At 43.3% G+C, this 27,271-nt stretch overlaps 1 protein-coding gene across 2 annotated transcripts in view; it reads left to right on the plus strand.

Moving 5' to 3' along the window:
- The first annotated feature begins 315 nt into the window (after positions 1 to 315).
- The window catches only part of ANXA4 (annexin A4), a 74,078-nt gene continuing 47,122 nt past the window's right edge, over positions 316 to 27,271 (plus strand). The window contains exon 1 of one of the 2 annotated variants that reach the window (XM_061168703.1): positions 316 to 339. The gene's annotated coding sequence lies outside the window, so the exon portion shown is untranslated. Of the gene's footprint in view, positions 340 to 634; positions 1,006 to 27,271 lie in introns of those variants that run through there. The other variant, XM_061168702.1, reaches the window with a different exon arrangement.

Below are 27,271 nucleotides of genomic sequence, written 5' to 3' on the forward strand. Positions count from 1 at the left end.
GCTGCAACGAAGACCCAAAGCAACCAAAAATTAAAAATAAATAAATAAAATCGATTCTTAAAAAACACACACACACCTCCACTCCCCGAAGCTACCTACCCTCTGTTAAATGAAATCCGAATTTGCCGATATACCCAATGGGTTCATTATGCGAGCATTCACCGACTACCTGCCATGTGCCAGAACGGTACTGGGTGTGAGTGCAAAGACCACTTAGACCCAGTCAGTGCCTTGTTTGAGTCCAATCGGGGAGGCAGATACGAACAAACACTGTATAATAAGGGGAGAGCGCTGCTTCAAGGCCGAACCCGGGAGCTACTTGACCAGCAGCGAACCCAGGTAATGGTAGAGAGAAAGATCTGGAACTGCTCCTAACTCCCATTTCCAAAGGTTTCCCCAAGGAAAGGGAACTCGGCTTTTCTCAAGGGAGAAGTGGAACTACTGGGAACTTTGGGGTATGTCTAGTGTTGGGAGGGAAACGAAATGTGCCGTTCTGATTTCACTTTCCACTTTTCCGGCGTGAGAAAGTGCAGTGTCTCGCGGAGGAAGCTTTGACTCTCGGCAGGAATTCCGGCCGCGGCGGGCGCAGGGCGTGTGCGGGAGAGGTCCCGCGGCGCGGCCCTCCGAGGGTGTGGGGGCGCCCGGGCACCGGAGACCTGAGAGTCCGACTGCTCCGACTCGAGGGAGCCCGAGCGGGGCCGGGCGGGGCCGGAAGGCTGGGATCCAGGCTGGGGACAAAGCCGAGAGCGCGACGCGCGGGCTCGAAGCCGGTGCAGCCCCTCCCCGGGCGCCAGGCGCGGCGGTCCCGGCCCCGGCGTCCAGGTGCGCTTCGCCCGCGTAGGCTTTTCCGGTCTCGTGGGCAGAGAGGGACAACCAGGAACTCGGGCTCAGTCTCCACCCCGAAGCGGGGCGGGTCCGCCTGCGATAAGACCTGCTGTCCGGCCCCGCCAGGGTGTGATCTCGGTGACCGCAGAGAAGGAGCGCCGTCCCGTCTCGGCCCCAGCGGTAAGGGGGGGTCCCGGGCTCCGGAAGGGGCGCGACAGCCCGGGAAAGCCTCGCGGGGGTGGCGGGTCCGGCGCCGCGCCTTTCCCAGGAGGGGGTGCCCGCGGCCGGCCTGCTGGCGCGCCCGGGCAGGCACAGGGTGGAACGGGCCGGACTCGCTCCGGGTGGGCAAGGGAGAGGCAAACACCGCCCTTGTCCACCGGCACCTTCCAGGAGGACCTCCAGAGCAGTTTATGCAGCTCAGGATGTACACCAGTTAGAGACCACCGCAGTTATTTATTGAGTTCATGTGCCAAGCAGGGAGCTGGATTTAGGCATTACAAACAAAGGATTGAGTAGTATTCCCTGGAGCTGACTCAGTCCAACACCCAAGTTTTGCTTTTTTAATTCTTTCTTTACTCCGTTTAAGAAACGTACTCCTTTCTCCTAGTCTCTTACCCTTTCTCTCCGTGTGTACCTAACGTCCTCAGCACAGTGCCTGGCACATGGGAATCTGATATTATTATGAGATCCATGACCTGAGTCTGCCGATGGCACAGCCTCACTCTTTAGTCATGCTTTTAACCAGCTGGAGACTTTGGGACCAAAGAGGTTATTGCTTTTCAACAATCTGCCCAACTTTAAGTGCTTCCCAAACTGATGCAAGTCTTCTGTAAGCTGTTGGGAGCATGTGGGTCCTGAGTAACCCACAGCTTTCATGAAAAGTGGGCATCTGCTCTCTCCAGCTGCCAGTGGGAAGAATGAATAGGGTCCCCCCCCTAAATGATCCATCCCATTGTCCATCAGTTCTAGAATCCTCCACCTCCTCCTTACATTGCAAGTAACTCTCTTGATAGGGAAGCCCTCGCTCTTTAGTTGCCAGGGAATTCTCAGATGACAGAGGTGGAAGAGCAAGCAGCAGAGGAAGGGGACAGGGATGAGGAAATGGGTAACCATAGCCGCCCAGGACCGGCTGACTTCCCAGAGCCCTTTCTGGCCAAGGCCGGATCCCCTACATCAGCTTAGATCAGATTTCTGTTGCTTTGGAGGTACACGTGCGGGCACAGACATACACACAACTACTGGATCAAAGGTGTCTGTGAATTTCCCTCCTAGATGTTCTTGCATTTGGTTAGGGATAATTTTTCTCTGAAAGCTATTTAGAGGGTAACATTTGCAGTCAAGTCCGAGCACACCAGCCCTCAGCATCTGTGGGGTGAGAAGCTGCTTGGTCATCCTCAGACTGTATCTTGCGGCCCATTTCTTTGCTTATGTCTAGCTGCTCATTTGTTTCCCAGCCTTGCTCATCTGCTTGTAGACTAAGCCTGCTCTTCTCCAAGGGAGATGGAGGTGAGGGGCAGGCACCGGGATAACAGATCTTGTGCCAGGGAGTACTTGTAGCTTCAGAATAAACAAGAGGGGGAATTTTCCTTGGGTGTCAATTTTATCCAGGTATTTGAGGATAAAAACACTTTTCATACAAAAACAATTACAGGTATACTTTGTAGTAGGATTTAGATACCTTCTTCGTATAAAACAAGACACTTCTAAACTTTTTGCTTGGGCTTTGGGCTGCAATTTGACCCAAACCTAACCTTTGGGAGTTTGCTTTTACTGCAGTTAGGGCTACTTATGGAGGCAGTTTGGTGGATGCTGCAGTATCCTCCCTGGAGAGACTTTGAGTAACAGCCGTGCTAGGTTACTCGTTTAATCTTTATTTCAACCTGAGGCGGGGTTATTAAGCTTGTTTTACAAAAGAGGATCCCGAGGCTCCAAGTGGTGGTCCTCAGTCAAGGTCAGACCCCTTGCAAACAGATTTAAATCCAGCTGCTGGATACTAAAGCCTGTTCTGGTAGCCTCCCTGTCCTACTGTGGCTCTGTCAGTGCTTGGTTCAGAGTGATATGGCATTTGGATTTGTGGCTTCCTGGCTTATTAACTAAATCTTGACCAATGTTTTTCTTTGCCTTTTCAACTTTCTTCTGGTCAAGCTGATATGTAAACCATGGTGGGAAGAACTGGACCTGGCAGTAGTGTGGGGATACAGGTTAATGGCCCTAAATTCGGGAGGGGCTTGGCTTGTGGATGAGGGAATAGACTCACTCTTTGTGGCACTGGGCAGAGCTGAGCAGGAATTTTTGGATGGCAGGTTCTGGTTGGACTTAAGGAAGTGGCTTTTGAAACCCGGAGGCTGGGTGGCTTTGGAGCTGGCGCGAGTCTCTCACCAGAGATATCTGGGCAGAGGCCGAACAGCCCCTTTCTGATAGAGCTGGGAAGGGGACAAGGTTAAACTAAGATGACTTCTAAAGCCATAGTTTCCAAACTTCAGGTACATCCCTCCGGAAGCTTGCACAGCACACAGATTCTTGCCCCAAAAGTTCTGATCAGTATGACAGGGTGGGACCCAGGAACCTGCCTGTCATTGTTTTTATTGGGAATAACTTGTTAGTGTTCAGTTATGTTTTAACTGGACAGAGAGCTTTGCTGTGGGAACCTGCACCACCACCTTTGAAGAATTTATTTTAAAGGTTCAAGATGCTTGAGGTCAGTAAATTGCCATTCTGCTTCTTGGTCCGGACTGCTAGACATAAAACTCACGTGGAACATTTTATCCACAATCAGCAGCAAGGATAAATTGCAGCCAAAGGCCAGACTGTAAATTACTCTGGAAAAGACCTTCACCTTTTCCCCCGCAACATCATTAACCCTTTAAGGCCTGGATATAACACAGCATGAACAGCCTGACTTGAAACAGATCAGGAGGCCCCATGAGTGGACATTTGTCAAGTCATCAGAAAGACCTCCCTGCCCAGTCACTGTGGATTCAATCCTCCGGGTTAAGACACTCACCTCCCCCCACCACCCAACAGGTAACATTAAATTATTACCAGGAGCTAGTGTAGAGGGGCCCTGTGGTGAATGGGAACATGTTCTCCTGATTCATGTGTAGTGGAGCCATCTCTGGAGGAGGTCCTTTGTGGACACAAGCCCGGTGGTATCAACAGCCCCCAGCACCTGCCTTCTCACTCCTCTCCAAGGGGCTCAGGAAGGCATTTTCTAGATCCTGCTTAGCTTCAGCTTCTGTTATTGCTGCTTTTTGATGCTGTACAAGGACCCATTGACTCACTGGTTCTCAACCTTGTTAGAGTCACAGACCCCTTTGAAAATATTTTCTCGTTTTATTTATTTATTTTTATTTTTTGGCCGTGCCACACAGCATGTGGGATCTTAGTTCCCCGACCAGGAACTGAACCCGTGCCCCCTGCAGTGGAAACACAGAGTCTTAACCACTGGACCGCCAGGGAAGTCCCTGAGAGTCTGATTAAAGCCACGAATCTTCTCTTGAGAAGAATAAACACGCATTTGACATTTTCCCATACAGTCTCAGGGGTTTACGGACACCCTTCTAATCCCAACCATGGATGCCTAGACATTGTGTTAAGAATTGCCCTGAAATTTGGCAATGTTTCTCAAAATTTTAAAATCCATTTACTTTTGTTCCATCAATTTGAATACTAGGAATTTATCTTAAAGATATACTTGGACATGTGTGTGGAGACATGTGTACAAGGATATATACATTGCAGCATTGTCTGTAGCACCGAAAGTTTGGAGACGACCTAAATATCTATCAGTAAGGGGCTGGTTAAGTTATGGAGCATCCATGCCATACAATACAATGCAGCTGTTAAAAAGTGGTGCAGGTTGATAGGAACAGATATAGAATGATATTGAAGATATATATATATATATTTAAAGCAAAATACAGGTTTACAAGATGTGCTAACATTTCTGTATATAAGAATTGTGGAGGCTATTTATATTCTTAGGTACTTGTTAATGCATAAGTACTTCTGAAAAGATACACAGGAAAATTATGACTGCCACTGTAGTTCGAGGGAGGTGAAGTTCTTACAGACTTATCAACATATACTTTTTGGTACTATTTGAGTTTTTTTTTTTTATCATGTTCATGTATTGTCAGCTTTTAAAACAGAGTTACAGATAGCACCTGTCCATTTAACACTGCTTGTGAAGAGGGAGAATGAAACAGAAATGAAGAATGTACAATTATCAAGTTTTCCAACCTTAAAATTAATATATGGTCATATACTTTCTTATTTGTATACAAAGAGCTAGCATGGAATGTGCTTTGGTTTCCAATGAGATGAAGTAGAATCGCTCATACATTTCATTTGGCTATACTTTACCTGGTTGCAAAAATATTGTAAGGTGCCTTGACTTGCATGGTGGGGAAAGTTCTGCATTTAAATGATCCAGTGGTTCCATGTGTTTTTAGCTGCAGAAGCAGAGAGAGGCGGTAGATGGGATAAGTCACAGCTTGTAGACTAGATAGACCTGCTGGGGCAGGGCGCTTTGTCAGAGAAAGTCCTCACAGTGGTATCAGGTCATGGGCACTCCGAGACCTGGCTTTGGCTTCAGAGCCTGGACCTCCTTCTGCGGCTCAGTCTGTGAGGTCTCTGCCTCTCTGTAGGCTGAAACCTAGTGTTCCCTATGAGCCTGACCCTATGCCAAACACCTGACATGTTATTTTTTAAAAAATTTTCACCTATGTTAGGTGGGTCCTGCTAATGTCGTCTCCATTATACTGATGCAGAAACTGAGGCACAAAGGGATTGAGGAATTTGCTCGACATCACGTACTAGCAAGTGGTAGAGCCAAGATTTGAACTTGGCAGTCTGATTCTATCTCCTTGCTTACTACTCTGTTATACTGTATAATGGGTTAAAAGTGGGGAATCAGCGTGAGAAGGCAGGGCTGGTAGATTAAGCTGACTACGGGGTTGGACTTTTTCAGAGGTAAAGAGGTAGAGGCTATGTCCAAACCACTGGTCCAAGATGGATTTGATGTCGCCTGGGTCATTCTAAGTAGGCAGGGAGTCCCAGCTGTTAGGTGAGGAGTGGAGCAGACATCAAATGAGGATGATGTGCTGTGTCATGATGCTGGTGGTGCATCCCTATGGGAGCAAGACTTGGGGCAGCATCTAGGGGCAGGAGAGGCAGGTCAGCACCTCAGAGAAGGGTCTTCAGGTGGTAGGCAGGATGTCAGTGGCCCCCGCCAAATGGAAAAAGGTTCATTCATTTATTATACAATGTGACATATGCTAGATATTCAAGGATAAAATACCCAGACCCCATCCTTAGGGAGACAAACAAGCAAATCAACAATTAAAAAATCTTAGGATTGCATGATAAATGATTTGATACACTTTGCACAGACTGCCATAGAACTGAGAGGGTGTACCTAACTCCATCCTGGGTGGTGAGAGGAGGCTTCCTGGAAGAGGAACCATCCTGGAGGTGGGCTAGGAGAAGAAGGGCTTATGCACAGGCATGGGGATGAGAAAGCAAGACCAGGCACAGTGGAGGAGTGGCACGTCAGCCAGAGGAAGACTAGTCCCAGTGGCCAAAGCGGGAGGGCCCTTAGAAATTAAGGCCATTCTGTAGGCCCATGGGAGACAGGACCAATTATTGGGGGATGGATAGGTCTTAGAGAGTCCAGGGATCCCATAGTACAAACTGCTGGCCTAGGTTATAAATCCCTGTTTTCTTTTGCATCTGCTCCAATGCTTAGCACAGTTATGTGATAAATGTTTTTAAATAAAAAGGAAGCTCTGGGTACCAGGAAGGAAATCAAGGCAGAGATTCAGCCTTGGAAAAACAAGACTCCCTGCTTCCCTGCCCTACACTAGGCCCTACACTGGGCCCTACACTAGGCCAACTCTTTAAGGTTTGGCTTGGACATAGTCTTCATCCCTGATTGGCTTAATCTGGGTGAGGGTTCTCCCCTGGGTGCTCCTGTCTCCCTGTGATTCCCCTACCACAGGAATGTTCACGCTTTTGTGCCTGATGACAGGCCTGTGCCCTCCCCTCCGCTTTGAGCTCCTCTGAGGGCAGGGCCATGTGCCCCCAGTCCTCTGGCCCAGTGCAGAGTAGGTGCTCACCAAAGGGATGCTGAATGAATGTGCTATTTTTCATGGCCTGGAAAATTCAGTCCAACCTCCAAGCCCCACAGAATGACCCATTTTTGAAAATGACTGTTCCAGCCTTTATCTCTATTCTCTTCATGTCCTTAAACCAGCCCAACTCCACACTTAATGCACTTGACCCTTGAACAACTCGGGGGTTGTTCACTTCCTGCACAGTTGAAAATCCACGTATCACTTTACAGTCCATCCGCTTATCCTTGGTTCCTCAGTATCCTTGGTTCTACACCCGCGGATTCAACCATCTGTGGATGGTGTACTGGTGCAGTAGAATTTAGTGAAAAAAACTCAGGTATAAGTGGCCCTGGGGAAGTTCAAACCTGTATTGTTCAAGGGTCAACTATACTCTTTTCCAAATAAGTCTTATCATTCATAATCAGAGCTGAGGCTTCGTTTTTACTGTCTTTGCCTACAGACGTCTTTGCTGTTTAAATCCTGTCTGTCTTTCTAAGCTTTAATCAAATGAGAGCTTTTTGACTCTCTTGGGTGGTGGTGGGATGACTTAGTCTGTAGTCTCTCGCTACCCTGAAGGTCTTATAACAGTTGCCGAGCGCTGCTTTGTCATTGGATTGGTTATATACCTGCCTTGTTTCTCTTACTAGCTTACATGCTCCTTGAGAGCAAGATCGTCTTCATCTCTGTTTCTCTCACAATGCCTAGTACCTGATTGGGGCAAAATAACTATTTAAGTAAAGACGATGAGTGCCTGCCCACACAGCAAGTGGCAGTTTTGGAATGGGGGGGTCTCATGCAGGGACTACCTAAATGAGAATCAGGGCCTGGAACTGGGTGTGAGGAGAATAAGCAGGGGTGCTTATTGGAACTTGATTACATAAGGTCTTTGAGCCCCACCCAAGATTTACTGACTCAAGCTCTAGAGTCTAGCATCCCCCAAATCCATTTTTCTAAACACTCCCCGAGTGATTTTTGTGCACACTAAAGTTTGAGGACTTTTCCCAGGTACCGTGCTAGGTGCTTTACCCTCTGTACTAATTAGAATCCTTTTCAAGCCATAGCTCCAGACGCCAAGTCCTGACATCATCCAAGGCCAGAAGGAAGGAGGAAGTTGGTAGGCTGACTCTATCTCTTTTAGCCTGGGGGACACTCTGTCTCCAAGCCTCTTGGCAGGCCTGCCTTTATTTCTCATTGGCCAGAGTGTGTCACATGGCCACTCATAGACCATTGTGACGTTGGAATGGGCTTACCTTGGACCAGTCATTATTTCTTCCTGGGGAGTCCCACCTTCCTGGTTTACCAAACCCAGTCTGTCAACTCATGAAGGTTCTCTTAATGAGGAAGGAGGGTATAATGGGGATTGACATTATTGCTAATCCTGGCAGAAATCCTGCACAGTAGACACAACTGTCTCAGATTTATGCCAGAATAAACTGGCTCTCATAGTGGGGTTGAATCTTGGAGCAGGGACTGGAGCTCCGCCCTTGTTCTGGATTCCCAGCCTCCTACCTCCAGCGCTGAACGTCCTCCTTTATAGCCTAGGCCAGCACTCACATGCAGGAAGAGACTTGAATTTGGAGTTTCACAGATCTTATAAATTAACAGAGCAGGCCTGCCAGAAGTAAAGCATGTTTGCAGTGGGTGGTTTTGAGAACTCTACTGTTTAAATAATCTTTGGCAGACATATTTCCTGAGGCATATTTATGCATAGCTATGCTTGTATATATTAAACGGTGTTAATGTTATGATACGCCCCCCTTCCGTTAATAAAATTTTGCCTGTTTTTCCCCCCATTACCTTATTCTTGATGTAAGATCATGAGTGGGAATCTACACTTATAAAATGCCCATGGGGTGGTTTGGGGACCATTTTAGGCATCAGTAGTTGGAATCTAGAATCATTACTCTAAAGCAGTGGTTCTCAAATTTGAGAATGCATCAGAATCACCTGGTGGGCTTCTTAAAAACTAAATTGCTGGGCCCCAGCCCCAGAGTTTTGGATTCTGTAGGTCTGGGGTTGGGCCTGAGAATTTACACTTTTAACAAATTCTCAGTTGATGGTGACGTTCTTGGTCTGGGAACGACACTTTCACAGCCACTAGGTTGTATGAACTTCTTTTAGGTTGAAATACTGGTCTGGATTTATTGAAAAGATAAACATAGTGGGATTTTAATCATGCACATGGCGCCTTCTACCTTTTTCAGATTCTTCTGTGCTCCCTATTAAAGCTGTCCTGTGACCTCCCCACCAGAGCCGTGCTTTGGGTGGACTGGATTCCCAGGGTTTTCTGTACTTCAGTGAATCTGGGGAAGGCTTATTCCTCAGCAGTGAGAAGATGAAGTGGCATCCACACACCCTCCCTCCAGGCCAAGCATGGTTGTCTGGGCACTAAAGGTGGCCTTAAATATTGGTCTTAAACTCCTGCTTTTACCTTAAGAAGGAAGGAATTTCTGATATGTGCTGAAACATATTGATAGAAGAACTTTGAGAACATTATGCCAGGTGAAATAATCCAGACACAAAAGAACAAATATGATTCCACATATAGGAGATGCCTAGAAAAACCAAATTCAAATTCATAGAGACAGGAAGTAGAATGATGGTTAGCCGAGGCTGGGGTGAGGGGGGAATATCGAGTTATTATTTAATGGGTACAGGGTTTCTGTTTGGGATGTGATGATGGTTGCATGATACTGGGAATGTAATTAATGCCACTGAATTGTACACTTAAGAATTGTTAAAATGGTAAGTTTTGTTATGCATATTTTACCACAATTAAAAAGAAAATCATCCTTCATCTCTGTTCTCGCAGTGGTGTGCTGGAGTGTTCTTATATCAGTCCGTCAGAGATGGTTGTTAAATGTTCAGGGGTTTTGCAAGCTGATTGTTAAATATAGCCACTATTTAAAATTCAGTTAGGGCTTCCCTGGTGACGCAGTGGTTAAGAATCCACCTGCCAATGCAGGGGACACGGGTTCGAGTCCTGGTCCGGGAAGATCCCACATGCCGCAGAGCAACTAAGCCCGTGGGCCATAACTACTGAGCCTGCGCTCTAGAGCCCGCAAGCCACAACTACTGAGCCCGTGTGCCACAGCTACTGAAGCCTGTGCTCCTAGAGCCCGTGCTCCGCAACAAGAGAAGCCACTGCAATGAGAAGCCCACGCACCGCAACGAAGAGTAGCGCCTGCGCACCACAACGAAGAGTAGCCCCTGCTCGCCGCAACTAGAGAAAGCCCGCACACAGCAATGAAGACCCAACGCAGCCAAAAATAAATAAATAAAATAAATCAATGAAAAAAAATTCAGTTAAATGAACTTAGGCGTAAATACATTACATTAAAATAGACATATTTATAAATAAGTTTTATGTATTTATTTATTTATTTTTAAATAAGTTTTATTTAAAACAACCCATCACTTTCCAATTATTTTACTACATTTTACTATTATATATGGTCTCTTATGTCTGTGTGGTGGAAATACTATATAATGGTGTACTACTGCCTACTTATTCCCAGCTCCAAGTTCAGTGACACCACATAAGTAAGTTGAAATTGGTCATGTTGGAAATATTTACACCAAAGAAATGGAGACAAACCAGGGTTTTCTTTCCCTGGAGAGCCGGCTGTTAGTTTATTAGCACACCTCTGGTCTCCTCATGTCTCGCTGGTGGAGCAGGGTTGGAGTAAGCTTGTAGGGATAAAGCACCAGCTACTTGGGATCTTCCAGCCAGACTTTCTTGAACTGAATTCTAGCTCTTTCCAAATAGCCATGTCATTGGGTGATTTCCCCATGTCTAAAAAAGAAGACGTGATGGCTAAGTTTAGTGGGTAGGAAACCGGATGAGTCATATAGTAAGCGAGTGACTTTAACCTCCTGGGCAAGAGTTTCCTCAACTGGAACATGAAAGGGGTGGGAGAAAAACTAGGAGAAATAAAATAAAGCACTTATTCTAGCAATGGGGAAGAGAGACTTTTTAAAAAAGTTTTCATTATGGACTTTTCCCCACATATACCCAAAGTGGGAGAAGAGTAAAATGAAGCCCCATATACCTTTTCCTCACCCAGCTCAACAATTATCAACATTTCACCAAAAAAGAGACTTTTCTAACCATTGAAGTAATACTAAGAGGGAAGAGTACGAAGGAAAAGACGGGAAGAGTACAAAGTACAAAAGTATGATTTACAATTTTTCTCGCGAATTTTGACTGTACTGAAAGGAGAATATGAAATTGGAAAGATACATAATAAATTCTTGATATAAAATATTAAATTTTATAATATATTCATAATTTCTAGAAATGTGTTAGTGAAGCACCAAGATCCCAAAAATGGGCAAAAAATGCAAACAAATAATTCACAAAGAAGGATACAAGTGGAAAAAGAGAAGAGAATGTTCCTGCTGCTCATTCAAAAAAGCAAGTTAGGGCTTCCCTGGTGGCGCAGTGGTTGAGAGTCTGCCTGCCAATGCAGGGAACACGGGTTCGAGCCCTGGTCTGGGAAGATCTCACATGCTGCGGAGCAACTAGGCCCGTGAGCCACAACTACTGAGCCTGCGCGTCTGGAGCCTGTGCTCCGCAACAAGAGAGGCCGCGATAGTGAGAGGCCCGCGCACCGCGATGAGGAGTGGCCCCCGCTTGCCGCAGCTAGAGAAAGCCCTTGCACAGAAACGAAGACCCAACACAGCCAAAAATAAATAAATAAAATAAAGAATTATTTAAAAATTGCAAATTAAAAAAAAAAAAGCAAGTTAAACCAACGATAAGGTTCAGTACTACACCTCCTAAATATTAAATTATAAATAAATAGTAAAAAAATAAAGCAAGCAAACAAGCTTATGGCTGGCCGGGATTTGGATATCCTTTTAAATTTGGAGGACAACTGGAAATATAATTATCAGATATCACAAGGAATAGGTCAAAAGAAGAATAAAATCTACAATGCTAACTCTAAAGAGTGTAGTCATAGCATAAAAAAACCTGAACAACCAATAGTAGAGGGACATTGGATAAATTATATCAATACCCTGGAAGAATATAAATTTAGTAAAATAAATATGATGATTGTGTAGACTTAGGAAAATTAAGAGGAGAGAGTAGAACATAAAATGATATACATACTGTGATTACAACTGTGCTAAAAGATTGGAACAAACAGTAAGTGAAAGTTGATGGTAAGTTTACGTTTTTTTTAAATGACCTTTTCAGTGCTTAAAGTTGACTTAATAATTTACAAAATAGGGCTTCCCTGGTGGCGCAGTGCTTGAGAATCTGCCTGCCAATGCAGGGGACACGGGTTCGAGCCCTGGTCTGGGAAGATCCCACGTGCTGCGGAGCAACTAGGCCCGTGAGCCACAACTACTGAGCTTGCGCGTCTGGAGCCTGTGCTCCGCAACAAGAGAGGCCGCGATAGTGAGAGGCCCGCGCACCGCGATGAAGAGTGGCCCCCGCTTGCCGCAACTAGAGAAAGCCCTCGCACAGAAACGAAGACCCAACACAGCCATAAATAAATAAATAAATAAAATTAAATGCAGCTTTCTTAAAAATAATAATAATAATAATTTAAAAAATAAATTCAAAGGGGGAGGCTTCCCTGGTGGCGCAGTGGCTAAGAATCCGCCTGCCAATGCAGGGGACCTGGGTTCGAGCCCTGGTCCAGGAAGATCCCACATACCGCGGAGCAACTAAGCCTGTGTGCCACAACTACTGAGCCTGCGCCCTAGAGCCTGTGCTCTGCAACAAGAGAAGCCACCGCAATGAGAAGCCTGTGCACCGCAACGATGAGTAGCCCCTGCTCGCCGCAACTAGAGAAAGCCCTCGCGCAGCAATGAGACCCAACGCAGCCAAAAATAAATAAATAAAATAAATAAATTTTAAAAAAATCAAAGGGAGAAATAGATATGATTACTTAAGACCTTATAGTCTCTAAAATTCTATGAAAGTTGATCTTTTCCATTTGTAGGAAAGATCCATAATTTTTAGCACTGCACTGGAAAATTCTACCTCTGCCCACGTTCTCACTGGGTTTGGGAAACAAGTTTATCAGACCATGTAGGCAACTTAAATAATAACAACTGGAGGGAAAGAGAGGTGACAAATAAAATTAATGCTAACTATCCTGGGTCCATACGTCATTGTTACAATTACAAAATCCTGAGGTTGCTAAAACAGAAATAAAACCAAATAATAAATTTTCTGCCATGTACATTTTATAATAAATAAAGGTTATTTTTTAAAAGCTACCCAGTATTTTCTGTTTTATCTTTTCTGTGATCTCTTAAGGTGTTTTTTTTATTTTTATTTTTTTATTATTTATTTTTTTGGCTGCATTGGGTCTTAGTTGCAGCATGCACTGGGGTTGTTGTTGATGCATGTGGGGTCTTTCATTGCAGCTCCTGGCCTTCTCTCTAGTTGTGGTGCGGGTGTTTTCTCTTCTTAAACTGTGGCGTGTGGGCTCCAGAGTGCGTGGGCTCTGTATTTTGCAGCTCACGGGCTCTCTAGTTGAGGCGCTGTGAGCTCAGTAGTTGTGGCGCATGGGCTTAGTTGCCCCGCGGCATGTGGGATCTTAGTTCCCCAACCAGGAATCAAACCCGCGTCCTCTGCATTGTAAGGTGGATTCTTTACCATTGGACCACCAGGGAAGTCCCTCTTAAGGTGTTAATATTAGATTTTTTATGATCTCTGCAGATAGTCTCCATGTCTTTTAGAAGGACTCCTGCTGGAGGATTTATTTTTATGGGGGAAAAAAACAGTTGAATCCAAACAGTAGTGAAAAGAATATTATTTAGATATGATTTGGTAAGCCCTCTTAAATACACATGAGTGTTTTAAAAATAAAATCTCTTGCCACGGGACTTCCCAGGTGGAGCAGTGGTTAAGAATCCGCCTGCCATTGCAGGGGACACGGGTTCGAGCCCTGGTCTGGGAAGATCCCACATGCTGCGGAGCAACTAAGCCTGTGTGCCACAACTACTGAGCCCGCAAGCCGCAACTATTGAAGCCCGCGCGCCTAGAGCCCTTGCTCTGCAACAAGAGAAGCCACTGCAATGAGAAGCCCACGCACTGCAACGATGAGTAGCCCCTGCTGGCCACAACTAGAGAAAGCCGGCACGCAGCAACGAAGACCAAACGCAGCCAAAAATAAATTAAAAAAAAAAAAAGTCACTGTTTTTCAAAAGTAAATTTCTTATAAAACTAAACCAAAAAAAAAAAAAATATCTTGCCACTCGGGAGGGAGGAAAAGGGTGATCATAGAAAATTAATCTCGGCCTTGATGTGCTGAATACAGAATATTTAAGCCAAACTCTTTAGTCTCAAAAGGATTTCTTGATGTTATTATGCTAATCATTTTCTCCTCCTATTTAGAATGTATTCTTCTGCCAATGGTTCCCTGAATGTTTCTTATGAATAATTAAGTGGGTTATTTTCAGGGATAAGCTTTGCCTTTAAATATTCTGAGGCTTTTGTTCTTTTGTCATAGACCCACAATGTGTTTTTCTTTCTTTTTTTAACAAATGGGGAAATTAAGGCACCAAGAAGATAAATAATTTTCTTCGTGAGATCTAAAAGAGATAATCTGAGATAATCATTCACGTAAAGTGTTTAGAACAGTGTCTGACACATTATAAGTGCTCAACAATAGCTATCATAATTATTATTACACAAGGTATGTAATAGAAATATAAAGTGAGCCACAAATGTAGGTTTGAATTATCTAGTAGTCACATTTTAAAAAATAAAAAGATACAGGTGAAATTAATAATATCAATTATCTTACCCAATAGATTCAAAGTATTATCATTTCAATGTATAATCAGTGTAAGAAGTGATTAATGAGATATTTTACAGTATTCTTTTCATACGAAGTCTTAACAAACCGGTGTGTATTTTACACTGACAGAACATCTGAATTCTATTGCTGAAGTTTCATCAGAAATACTTGATCTGTATTTAGATTTAATAAAATTTAGTTTTCATATAGATTCACATACATTATTTCAACCATACATAAAAGTTTTCCAAAAAACTTAAGTACCAAAAAATAATTTTCCTTTAATATTTGCATCCACGTTGAAAAAACTGGTTCATCTTTTTTAGAATTGATTTAACTTTAAAGTAAAAAGCATATCACTTTTAAAACTGCACCTGTCCTAGTTAATTCACTAACTCTTATGCCACTTGAATCTCTTTTTCCTTACTGTGCCAGTCATAATGCTTCTGCCTCTCCTCTCAATTCCACATTAGTAAGCTGCCTTCATTTAAAATTTTTAAATGTGTCCATGGTTATTTTTTCACACTAGAAAATGTTATGATTAAAATAAGTATTTAAATGTGATTAAAAATTACAATTTACATAGATATCACTGTAATTCATGCTGTCTGCAAGACATATTCAAATAAACACATTAAAAATGTTGCATCAATCCATAGATATTATCAGTCAAAGTGAATCAATCCGTTGACACCAAGTGGATTGGCGGTGTGATTAGATGTAAAACTAGAACAGATGCAACGAGCCTGACATGCGCACTGCACAGTGCAATGGTTAAAGTGAAATGTGACCCCACCAAAACATTGCAGCTGTGTGTTATGGAAAAATATCTTATACTGCCTCAATTTAAAACTTTAAACTTACTTAAAATTAAACAAAATTTAAAGTTATTTTCTCTGTCACACTAGCTGCATTTCAGTTACTCATAACCGCTTGTGGCTTGTGGCTATGGCATTGCACGGCACAGGTATAGACTGTGTCTGTCAAGGATAGGGTGGACGGGACACTTTGGTCCCATCCTGTGCACCTTTTTGTGTTGGCATCAGCTTTAAGCAGGAGAGAAGGTTGTTTGTACAGTGCCTGATCGAATTCCCACCTCTAGCTGGTTTTCTCTTTGTTTCTTTCTGCCTCTCTGAGGTAGCATCTTTTCCTACCCCCAATGCCCGGTCCTCTGATATATAAATGATGCATTTCCGCCAGGGTTCTTTTCACTGGTCACCTTTCCCTGCATCTACTCTGCCTCTTGGCTGGTGTGGGGATGAGTAGGGTGAGTTAAGGGTCCACCTCACAGCTTCTCAACTCAGGTGGCTGGGCTGGGCTGGGGTGGGGTTTTCTGGATGGATCCCCACATCAGACAGCTGATGGAGGCGTGTAACCCGTCTCCCCACTATCTCCCTCTCTCTGTCTCTCTGACACACACACACACACACACACACATACACACACACTTACTCCATCTGCCTCAAGTTAGTTTCAGTTCCTCTCAGCTTCTGACATTGTCTCATGTCAGTCCTAGAGCTTTGGGTTTTGTCACGGAGTTTCTTCCATTGCCTCCCCGTGCCTTCATGAGTTTTTATTTTTTAATTTAATTTAATTTTTTTTTAATACAGCAGGTTCTTATTAGTTACCTATTTTATACATATTAGTGTATATATGTCAATCCCAATCTCCCAATTCATCCTACCACCGCCCCCCCGTCGTGAGGTTTTTAATGAAAAAACTGGGAGAGGCGGCATCAGAAATAGCAAGTTCCCTGTGTGAATCAGACATCCACTGTGGGAGAATTTTAACAGTTCTGTTTTTGTATTCTTCTTTCAGAGTCAGCTTGAACTCTGGAAAGATTTGGAAATAGAACCCTGTGCTGGCCCACTGAGGGAGTGTCTGATCCAGGGGGGAGTGGAATTGCCCACAGAGCTAGATCTTGCATATTTGCAGGGCGTGGAGGTGCCAGAAGAAAATGTGACATTTAAGACAGCAGTGTTTATTCTCTGCTCGCTTCCAGATCTCCAAGGTTGAAGCAGTGTAAATCTGTGAAGGAAAACCTAGTTGCTTTTCCTGTCCATTTAGGAAGAGTGTTTTCCTCCCTCGTGGCGAACAGAAGTGGTGGTATTGGTAAGGAAAGGCCTGGGCTGCATAATACCTGTTTTCCTACCTACAGGCAAACAAACCCTAGCAGGACAAGAGGACGCCTGGCCACGTCAGGCTTTCTCACCGCCTCTTTACTGGTCACTCCCCTCCAGTACTGTAGTTTCTCATTCGGGTCCCGTCTGTCTCCTCCCTTCCTGCATCACAAGGATTTTGTAAAGAATGATGGAGTGGATTTTAGTTTCTCTGGGAAAGATTGTAAGAGAAAGGCCAGATGTTAGATTCAGGGTTCTTTTTTCTGTTGAGGTGCTCCCCTTGTTTACCCTTAGGACTTATGATGGCTGAGACAAGACAGGAGATCAAGAGTACTGGTCAACCTTGAAATTTGGGTCTCAGGATATGCGGCCTGTTGTTTGTGATTCATAAGGAGAGGTCCGGGTAACCCAGGTGCAGATGGACATACAGAAGCTCTGGTGATAGAAGAGACAAGAACTGGAGATCAGCACCAGTAACTTGTGATCATCCTAGGTGAACAGCTAGTGGGGTTCCTGTCTTAGAGTCTTACTTGCCTGGAATAGTTTACTTATGGTATTTCTGAAGGGGAACATGGAATTAAGTGACCTTTCACATTTCCTTGAGGGCCTCTAATTCTAAAATAACTTGGAAAATGGATCGGGAAAACAGTGTAACCTGTGGCAAAGCTTAACTATGCAGAACAGATTTTTCTCTTTGAATAGTTGTTATCCCTGAGGAGCCATGGTTTTACCCGTGATGCTGTGCAAAAGCCGTATGGATTTTTGGATGCCACTGAGTTGGACTTTGCCTTTGAGTGGGTATTGCTAAATGAAAGAGAACAGCAGCAGGTTTCCCCTGAGAGGCCACTGTCAGCCGACAGAGCTGTATAGGTGTGTGTTATCTTAATCATATACTTTTGGCTGTAGACATGTTTACTATCTTATTGAAGTATAATTTACATACAATAAAATGCACAGATCTTAAGTGCTTAGTTCAATGAGGTTTGTTTTTTTTTTTAAGGAGTTCACTTTTTAAAAATTATTTTTTAAAAATTGTGGTAAAATACACATAAGATAAAGAAGATGTGGTACATATATACAATAGAATATTACTCAGCCATACAAAGAAACGAAATTGGGTCATTTGTAGAGACGTGGATGGATCTAGAGACTGTCATACAGAGTGAAGTAAGTCAGAAAGAGAAAAACAAATATCGTATATTAACGCATATATGTGGAACCTAGAAAAGTGGTACAGATGAACCGGTTTGCAGGGCAGAAATAGAAACACAGATGCAGAGAACAAACGTATGGACACCAAGCGGGGAAAGCGGGGTGGGGTGGTGGTGGGATGAACTGGGAGATGGGGATTGACAAATATACACTAATATGTGTAAAATAGATAACTAATAAGAACCTGCTGTATAAAAAAATTAAAAACATTCAATTTTTATTGGAAAAAAAATTTTTTTTAAATTGTGGTAAAATACACATAAGGTAAAATTTACCATCCTAACTATTTTTAAGGGTTCAGTTCAGTGGCTTTCAGCACGTTTACATTGTTGTGCAACTATCACCATCACTCTTTTCATCTTGCGGAACTGCAACTCTGTACCTGCTAAACTGTAACTCCTTTTCCTCCCTTTCTCTCACCCCCTGGCACTACCATTCTACCTTCTGTTTTATGAGTTTGACTAAGTACCTAATATAAGTGGAAACATACAGTATTGATCTTTTTGTGTCTGGCTTATTTCACTTAGCGTAATGTCCTCAAGGTCCATCCATGTTGTGGCACATGTCAAATTTCCTTTCTTTTTAAGGCTGAATAATATTCCATTGTGTGTATATACCACATTGTGTTTATCCATTCATCTGTCAGTTGACACATGGGTTGCTTCCATCTTTTGGCTATTTTGAATAGTGCTGCTGTGAACATGGATATACAAATATCTCTTTCAGTCCCTGCTTTCAATGTTTTTGAAAGATACATATATGTATATCTCCAGATTGTATATACCTAGAATACATATACCCATAAGTGGAATTGCTGAATCACATAGTAATTACTCTGTTTTTAACTTTTCAAGGAACCACCATGCTGTTTTCCAAAGTGGCTGTACTATTTTACACTCCTGCCAGCAGTACACAAGGGATCTGGTTTCTCCACATCTTCACTGACACTTGTTATTTTCTGTTTTGTTTTGTTTTTGTTTTTGTTTCTGTTTTTTGGCCGCACCATGTGGGATCTTAGTTCCCTGACCAGGGATTGAACCTGCGCCCCCTGCAGTGGAAGCACAGAGTCTTAACCACTGGACTGCCAGGGAAGTCCCGTTTTGTTTTGTTTTAATAGTAGCCATCCTAATGGGTGTGAGGTGAGTTCAATGAGTTTTGACAAATGTATACAGCTGGGTACCACTGCCCCAGTCAAGATAAGGAACATTTCAGGCACCCCCTAAAGTTCCTTTCCTCATGCTCCTGGGCAGGTATATACCCTCCGCCTCACCACCACCCGCCAACCCCTGACCCTAGGCAACCATTTTTGTGCTTTCTGGCATTATACATTAGCTTTGTTTTGTCTAGAATTTCATATAAATTTCATATAAACACTTTATTTGGCTTCATTCACTCAGAATAATATTTTAGAGATTCATCCATGTTATCACTATATCAGTAGTTTACTGAATAGTATTCCATTGCATGAATATTCTGCAATTTGTTTATCCATTTATCTGTTGATGGACATTTGAGCTGTCTCCAGTTTGGAGAAGTTGTGAATCGGGCTCATGTGAACACTCTTGCCCAAGTTTTTTTGTGGATATGGGTTTTCACTTATCTTGGGTAAATAAGAGATGGAATCCTGAGTCAAAGGTAGATTCATGTTTAACCTTATTAGAAACTGCCGAATAGTTCTCTCAAGTTCACAGTGTTTGAAAGTTTCAGTTGCTCTATATCTTCTCTAACATTTAATGGTGTCCGGTTCTTGTTTTCCTTTTTTTTTTTTTTTAACCATTTTAGGGGATGTGATATGGTATCTCATTGTGGTTTTAATTTGTATTTTCTGCATAACCAATAACAAGCATGTTTTCATATACTTATTGATCATTCATATATCTTTTGTGAAGTGTCTGTTCAAGTCTTTTGCCCATTTAAAAAATTGCCTTGTTCATCCTTGTGTTATGATTTTTAGTTCTTTATATATTCTTGATTCAAGTCTTTTGTCAGATGTATGTGCAGTGAATATTTTTCCCCAATCTATGGCTCTTCTGTTAATTTTCTTAATAGTGTCTTTTATTGAGCAAACCTTTTTTATTTTGATGAATCTTGTCAATATTGGCTTTTATGGCTAGTGCTTTTTTGTGTCCTATCTAAGAAATCTCTGCCTACTTCAGGGTGGAGAATATATTCTCCTATGTGGGTGAGAAATAAACCCCAGTGGGACTGTGGCGTTGGCTGCACCACCCTCAGATTTGGACCTTCCCATGGCTGTTTCCCATCAGAAGGACGGCACGGATTCTCCTGTACTAGTGTGACCCTGTCCCACCCATGCTGCCAGCACCTGCCAGACCTTGGGTCAGTGAATGAATCCAACACGTTATTACCACGCATGTTACCCAGAGGCAAACCTACCACTTACCTGTAGACAGGGCTATCTCATGTCTACATGAAGGGGTGGGCTGGGCGCTCTCTGTAGTCTTCTCTACCCTTAAAATCCAACACTGGTGGAAATGAGCTCTTTCTGGGGCAGGCATTTCCGCTCCATTTCTTCTCCCGCTTTCTTTGTGTACTTACATCATGGCCTTGGATTGCTCTCTCACCTGTGGTTTGCTAGACGTTTTGATCTGAAATGGGGGAAAATCAACTCTGGGAGATCAAAAGAATAGTTGTGATTTAATTCTGGAGGGGCGCTGCCTCTAATAGCGTAAGTAAACTGCCATCTGGGGCTTGAGAAAACATGTCAGAGCTGCGCCAAACCCATGTTAGACTTTGAATGAAAGCCCATGCTGTTTTCGGTTCGTAGTATAAGCCAGAAGAGCTATTTCTAGCATCCCTTCTTTCTCTCCCTACTGGTGTACACTGGAGAGTCTAAATATTGCTGGCATTAGGATAAACATAACCAAATGCGTCCATTATTTCAAACCTTTGACACTGGACTCAAACTATCCCACGGGTGTGATGCATCAGTCAGTCTCTGAAGCAGGCTGCACTTGGGGTACTTTCATATGGTGGTTGGAACCCCTGCACTGAGTACAGGATTCTGGGCCCTGTTATGGGGGGAGCGGCACAGAATGTGCCTGGATGGACTCCTTATGTCCCTCTCAGCTGGAAATGGCACAACTCTGGCCACGTGTCAGCTCCAAGAGACACTGTCACACAGCCACGTTGCCTTGTTCTCCCACTGGAAAGGCTGGACGGCTGAACTAGGGCAGGGGCGTGTGGGGTTAGAAATGTGGTCTCTTCAAATAGCCAGCAGTCTTGTAATCAACACTGTTGACTGGGAGCTGTCTGCCAGTCAAAGTGTGGTCTAGTTTCCAGTGGATAAGTCTGGGAGAGGAATGTTTTTGTTGTTGTTTTGTTTTGCATCCAGCTTGTTAAACACATGAAGAGGAAGAAAGCATTTAGCTCAGCAAAAGATGTGACAATTTAAAGTTTTGATTCCATTATTACTCTAAAAGCTTCTAGCGTTACGCCTGCCCTAATGCATAATGGTACACGTGTGTACACATGCCTGCATTTAACATGGTATAGTATAAAGGTCTCTAGGGTCACAGCTGTGACTGAAAACACAGCTCCTACCACCCACTACATGAGTGACTTTGGGCATCATGCTTAACTTTTCTAAAATTTAAGTTATCATGCCCAGTTCACTGGACAATGAGAAGGCGAAAAGATAGAGTATTGATAAAGGACCTAGGCACTCAGTATAACTAAATGGTCAATAAATATTTATTTGAAAATAAAGTCCCTCCAGCTCCAGCACACGTGACAAGGAATACAAGGCCAGCTTTCCTGATGCTGAGCCACTGAGCAGTGGCAGAGGCTGTCCCACGGAGGAGTGAGCCCCAGGACCAGAGGGAGGAGATTAAAGGCTGGGAGATCAGGCTTCAGAAAGGTTGTAGAGTCCTTGCAATGGGAAGGAAGTTCAGCAGAGTTCTCGCCAACCACCTCCAGGATTTTTTTTACTCATAGGCTACTCTTGAACAGACAAGGCACAGGGGATAATTTTCTGTGTGAAGGGAATAGATAGGGTGATGAAGGTGTGCCTTTTAGCACCTAGAATGGTACCTGGCCTGGGGCAGGCATTCAGATCATATTTGTTGAATGAATGAGCATGAAACATCAGTGAAACTATCCTATCAGTTCCATGATTGAGAGCAATAATTGGTGTTACCAGTGCATCAGCTTCTTGTTTCTACGGTCACTAGCCTGAGAGGACGAGGGGAATCCAAACAGTTTGTCTGCAATTAAAAGGCAGAATAATTTAAAAACACCACCAACAACAAAAAAAACAGCCAACCAGAATTCCAAAGATCTCCAGTCCACAGGTAGCATTTGGAGTCACTCAGATAACGAAAGAAAATTACTTAGGAAAATGTGAAGCCTTATACTATGGAAGCTGAATACAGTACCCAGAGAAACACTTATAAAATTTATTAGAATATGCGTTGATTTGTGCCCTGCTTGAAGCTTGTGCCTGGGGACACTGAGGTATTGTGTGAAGTAGAAAAGACATGTAGCAAAGCAAGCATTGAACTAAGAGTGCAGGGCCCAACCAGCTCTCCAGCAATCATTAAAGCCACCTCATTGCTCTTTTTATTTTTCTAATCTTATCTCTTAATACAATATAGAACTCACCATAGCCAGCTTTCATTATTATATCACCCAGTTGGTTTGTAAAGTGCAGATAATATCATGACTCCAAAGGTTACTGGGTAGATTAAGATCATGTAGAGGAGTGTTTAATAGATGTTCCTTCCCTCCTTCTCCCTGCCTTTTGGACAAAGGAATCAGAGTAGAAAACTTTAATAGACTTTGGCATGATGTGGGAATGGTAGAGAAGGAGTGGGGATGTTTTAAATTATATGTAAAACCTGTGTTTTTTAATTATTTGTGGATTGAAATTATTATTACTGTTCCCAACAATGCTATGAATAAGTGGCTAAAATTTGGACAAAAGACTGTTAATAAGTTACTTGCCAGATGATGGGTTGGAATAGATTCTTCCCTGTAATTGCTTAGATAATAGGTTTCCAACTTTCCATTCGTTTAGCTTGCACACTTTGCCTTAGATTAAATGTTTGAAAATGAAAACGCCATCCCGGCAACAAAATTTCCTTTGTTTTTATTATTTATTTATTTATTTGGTTGCGCCGGGTCTTAGTTGTGGCAGGCAGGCTCCTTAGTTGCGGCTCGCCTGCTCCTTAGTTGTGGCATGAGAACTCTTAGTTGTGGCATGCATGTGAGATCTAGTTCCCTGACCAGGGATCAAACCCAGGCCCCCTGCATTGGGAGCGCAGAGTCTTATCCACTGTGCCACCAGGGAAGTCCGTCCTTTACCTTTAGAAGAATCTAAGTTCCAAGGAAAAAGAGTTGCTTTCATGTTCCCATTTCATAGACAGTTTTAAAAACCTTTAGTGCCTGGGTGGGGCCCGCTCGCACTCCACAGATCCACAGACTAAATGTTTAAATTTGTCATCCTGTGGGATGTAAAATGAAACCATGTACCAAAGAAAAATGGTGAATGACTCACTCACATGTGATCTGCCAGGGAGGAGAAGGATTCAGTAAGAATGTGTCACAAGGACATCAGATCCCTTCACAATGAAGGTTGAGGTTGCCTGTCCTGGGATGTGAGTCAATGTTATGAATCTGAATGGAGGCTGCCAAGTTACGTTGGGGTCTCAAGGAGAGCATCTGGTACTGGGGTGAATTCATCATGGTGCCGCATCCAGCAGCACCAGAGAAATTGTATTTGTTAGCACATCAGGAAGGGGTTCACCTCTCAGGGACGGGTTCATATCTATAGGCTTATCACACATATGCACTCATATGCTTGCGCATGCTAATTTATTTATTTATGTTGAGAAATATAACTGTTACTTAGACAAAAATCCTCATATTCCAGTGCTTTGTAGACAGGTCCACATGGGAAGCCAAACTCTAGTCCAGAGGTTGCTTGGCAACCAAGGAATCAAAACAAAGAGTTTTAGATGGATAAAATTCATCTTCATAGTGGGGAAATGTCTGACGCCTGAACCATTGATCCTGGGGCCAAGCCACCCTTTCTTGAGGCCAGGGTTTTGATAAATATTTCAAAGTACTCTTCTCTGATGGTTTTGGGTTGAGCTTGCATTGTTGATGGACACAATTTTTCTTTAAATATGTCTAATACCCTTCAGCAAGCTAGCTTCATCTCGGGAGCCATTCTTTCTCCTTGAGATGAGTTTGCATATCTTTGTTTTGATGATTATTTACGGATTTTACTAGTCAGTCTAATTCGCCTGCTTTCCAAATTTTGGGTGAGTGGGGAGGAATGCACCACACTGCTGCCTATATGGCCTACTGAAATATTACCAGGAGTCAGGGCCTTGTTCACATACCTGCAGTCTGCCGTAAGGACAGGAGAAACTTTATGCTTGAGTCAGTGCCTGGCTTGCCAATTTTGGGCAGTGATACAATAGGACAGAATGGAGGGTAGTGTAGTAATTATCCTTCTGGACATCCTAGAGGAAAACAGTAGGGATGTGTTCTTGACATACCTTATTTTTCTTTATGAATTCATCATAAATTATTTCTGAAAGTGTATGTAATCTTACTTGAAATAGGTTGAACTTATTTATAACTTATTATTCCCTTATGTAACTGCCATTGGGATAAGTCTCTTACATTTAGTTCCCAGCTTTCTTTCAGTTGCTCTAAAACTATGTCCTAAAATCTTCAGGAATCCTATCCTGAGCCCTAGGTGAGGAGTTCCCATATTATAAAGGAGATGCAGTTTCCCACCCACTGCATAACCCATAGGTTTTTTTAAAAAGGCATCGCAAACATATGGTCCCTTCAGGCTTCATCTTTCCATCTTGAAGTGTCCTGATGCTTTTAAGGTCATTTGAGCGACACCCAAAACTGAGTGTGTCTGCATTTCACAGATGTAAAGACTGAGGCACAGTTGCTAATTATTTGCCCCCTTGTGAGCCACAAAGGAGCTTGTACAACCCCAATACAAAGTCTGAGTCATTGTGAACTGGGTCAGACTGGTCAGTTTATGTGATTGTAGGCTGGCCTTCAGAGAGAAAGAGCAAATGAATCAAGGAGGCTGAGGCAGAAAAGGATTCCTATAAAGAATCCTTGGCTCTGCAGGCCTGTGGACGTGTGGGCGGCCTTTTAGGGATGGAGTTTCAGGTAGAAGGGCCTTTCATCCTCTGGAGGCTGATTATTCTGCGCAGTTAAGAAGAGGCCTACAGCGATTCTGTATTGGGGGAGGGGGTGTTCGATTCCTTCCCCCATTCTTGCCAAGAGTTATTGAGGTGCCAGATACTGTGCTAGTAAGCATGTGTGTGGGTTCACTTTACACGTATTACCTGACATCTAATGAAAGAATCAAAGGGTGCCATTTACTGCATTCATTTCTAAAATCTATTTAGAAACTCAGTTGGTACTAGTAAATAATAAATATACAACGGCTGTCTTTATATAAATGGACTTATGCTGTGTGCTGTCCAAGTTTTAAAATAAATTGTCTGGCTAAAAGCACCCTGTGTTCAAGTGTGATACAGTTTTTTCCTTTAGTAAAATATTTCTAGCTCATTGAATAATGACTCTCAGTATTTCCAGGAAGCTTTGCTCAAGCCACCACTGAAATTTGAATTTTATGTAATGTTAATGTGTCATAAAATATTATTCTTTTGATTTTTGATCAACTGTTGAAAATGTAAAAAACCGTTCTTAGCTTGTAGACTGTAGAAAAATAGAATTTGGCCCCTGAGCTGAAGTTTGCCAATCCCTCTTCTATACCATTACCCTGTTATATCTTCATCTTACTGGTATCTGAAATTGTCTTACGTATTCATTTGTTTGTTTGTTGTCTGTCTTTCCTGGTACATTGTAAGCTCCATGAAGGCAGGTTCTTTGTCTTATTCACTGTATTATCTCTATCAACTAGAACAGTGTCTGGGATATAGAGGTGTGTTATGAATATTTAGTGATTGAATGAATAAATCCATATAGTTTAGGAGCCACTAAATCCAATAAAGTCTTCCTTCCAAATATCTTACTTGTATATCCTATTCCAGGGGCCACATCCTACCCAGATCTTTGCCTCTGTTTCAGTGCAGATCTTTGTTCCTGTGCTAATACCTCGAGCCTTCCTGATCCCTTGTCTCTGACTCTAGTCTACCCTCTAGTATAGTAACTTGCTGAAGTATATTTTGTCCTACATCATTTCTCTGCAAAACCCAAACCTTTTCACTGTTTTCCCATTCCTACAGTATAAGTCAGACCCCTCAGGTGCACATACAGGGCCCTTGGTAATCGTTTCCCCACCTGCTTTTCCACCCGTATCTCTGAGCCTTCCCTGTAAGGAGCCCTCTGCTCCAGCAGCCTCGTCACCTTGTTGTCCCTGAAGCCACTGCTCATTCCCACCTCTGCACCTTTGCTCCGGCTGTGCCCCAGAGCCAGTGGACATTCCCCGTAGGAAGGGATTGACCCCTAGGTCATAGGAGGTAAGTCTGTAGCGAGTGACGGGAAACAAGGAAGAATGAGCTAAGCCTCAGAAAGTGGAAGATGAAGAATGAACGTGGCCCAACATGACTCAGTTGGTGATAAAGTGGGGCAAGAAGGATGTAGTTATTCTGGGAGAACGATTGAAAAGGGCTGCCTGGCAGGGTTATCTAGGCCAGTGCTTTTCAAACCACTGTGTGGACAGATATTCGGGGAATCTTGTTAAAATGCAGATTCTGGCAGTAGGTCTGGAGTGGGGGCCTGGGATTCTGCACTTTTAAGAAGCTCCCACGTGATGCCCATGCTTCTGGTTCTGGGATGATTCTCTGAGTATCAAGGATCTAACTACATGCTCAGGAAAGGAGCCTTTTCCATAAGACCTGGATGTGGAAACAGGAAGCCAGTTGGCCTGTTCCTCAGAGTCCTGCCTTCAATAAAGACATTTCTTGCATTCTAAACGACTGAAAAAATGTGTGATGGCTCCAGTCTTCTTGCTGAAGGAGGGGGTGTTGAAGAGAACTAAGGGCCAAGCTGAGTGTGTAAGGCTGCAGCTTAAAGGGAAGAAGCACCTTTATGTCCTGAGATGGTGGCAGTGAAAGTGGTCATTGGGAAATGAAAAGTCTAATGTTGGTTGGGCCAGTGGCCTCTCATTATACACAAATGCGCGCGCGCTCACACACACACACACACACCCTCATTTAGGGTAAAGGCTGGAGTGCAGTGCTTTTCCCTGATGCAGTCGGATCCT

Source organism: Eubalaena glacialis, chromosome 14 (genome assembly GCF_028564815.1).
Source record: "Eubalaena glacialis isolate mEubGla1 chromosome 14, mEubGla1.1.hap2.+ XY, whole genome shotgun sequence".
NCBI lineage: Eukaryota > Metazoa > Chordata > Mammalia > Artiodactyla > Balaenidae > Eubalaena > Eubalaena glacialis.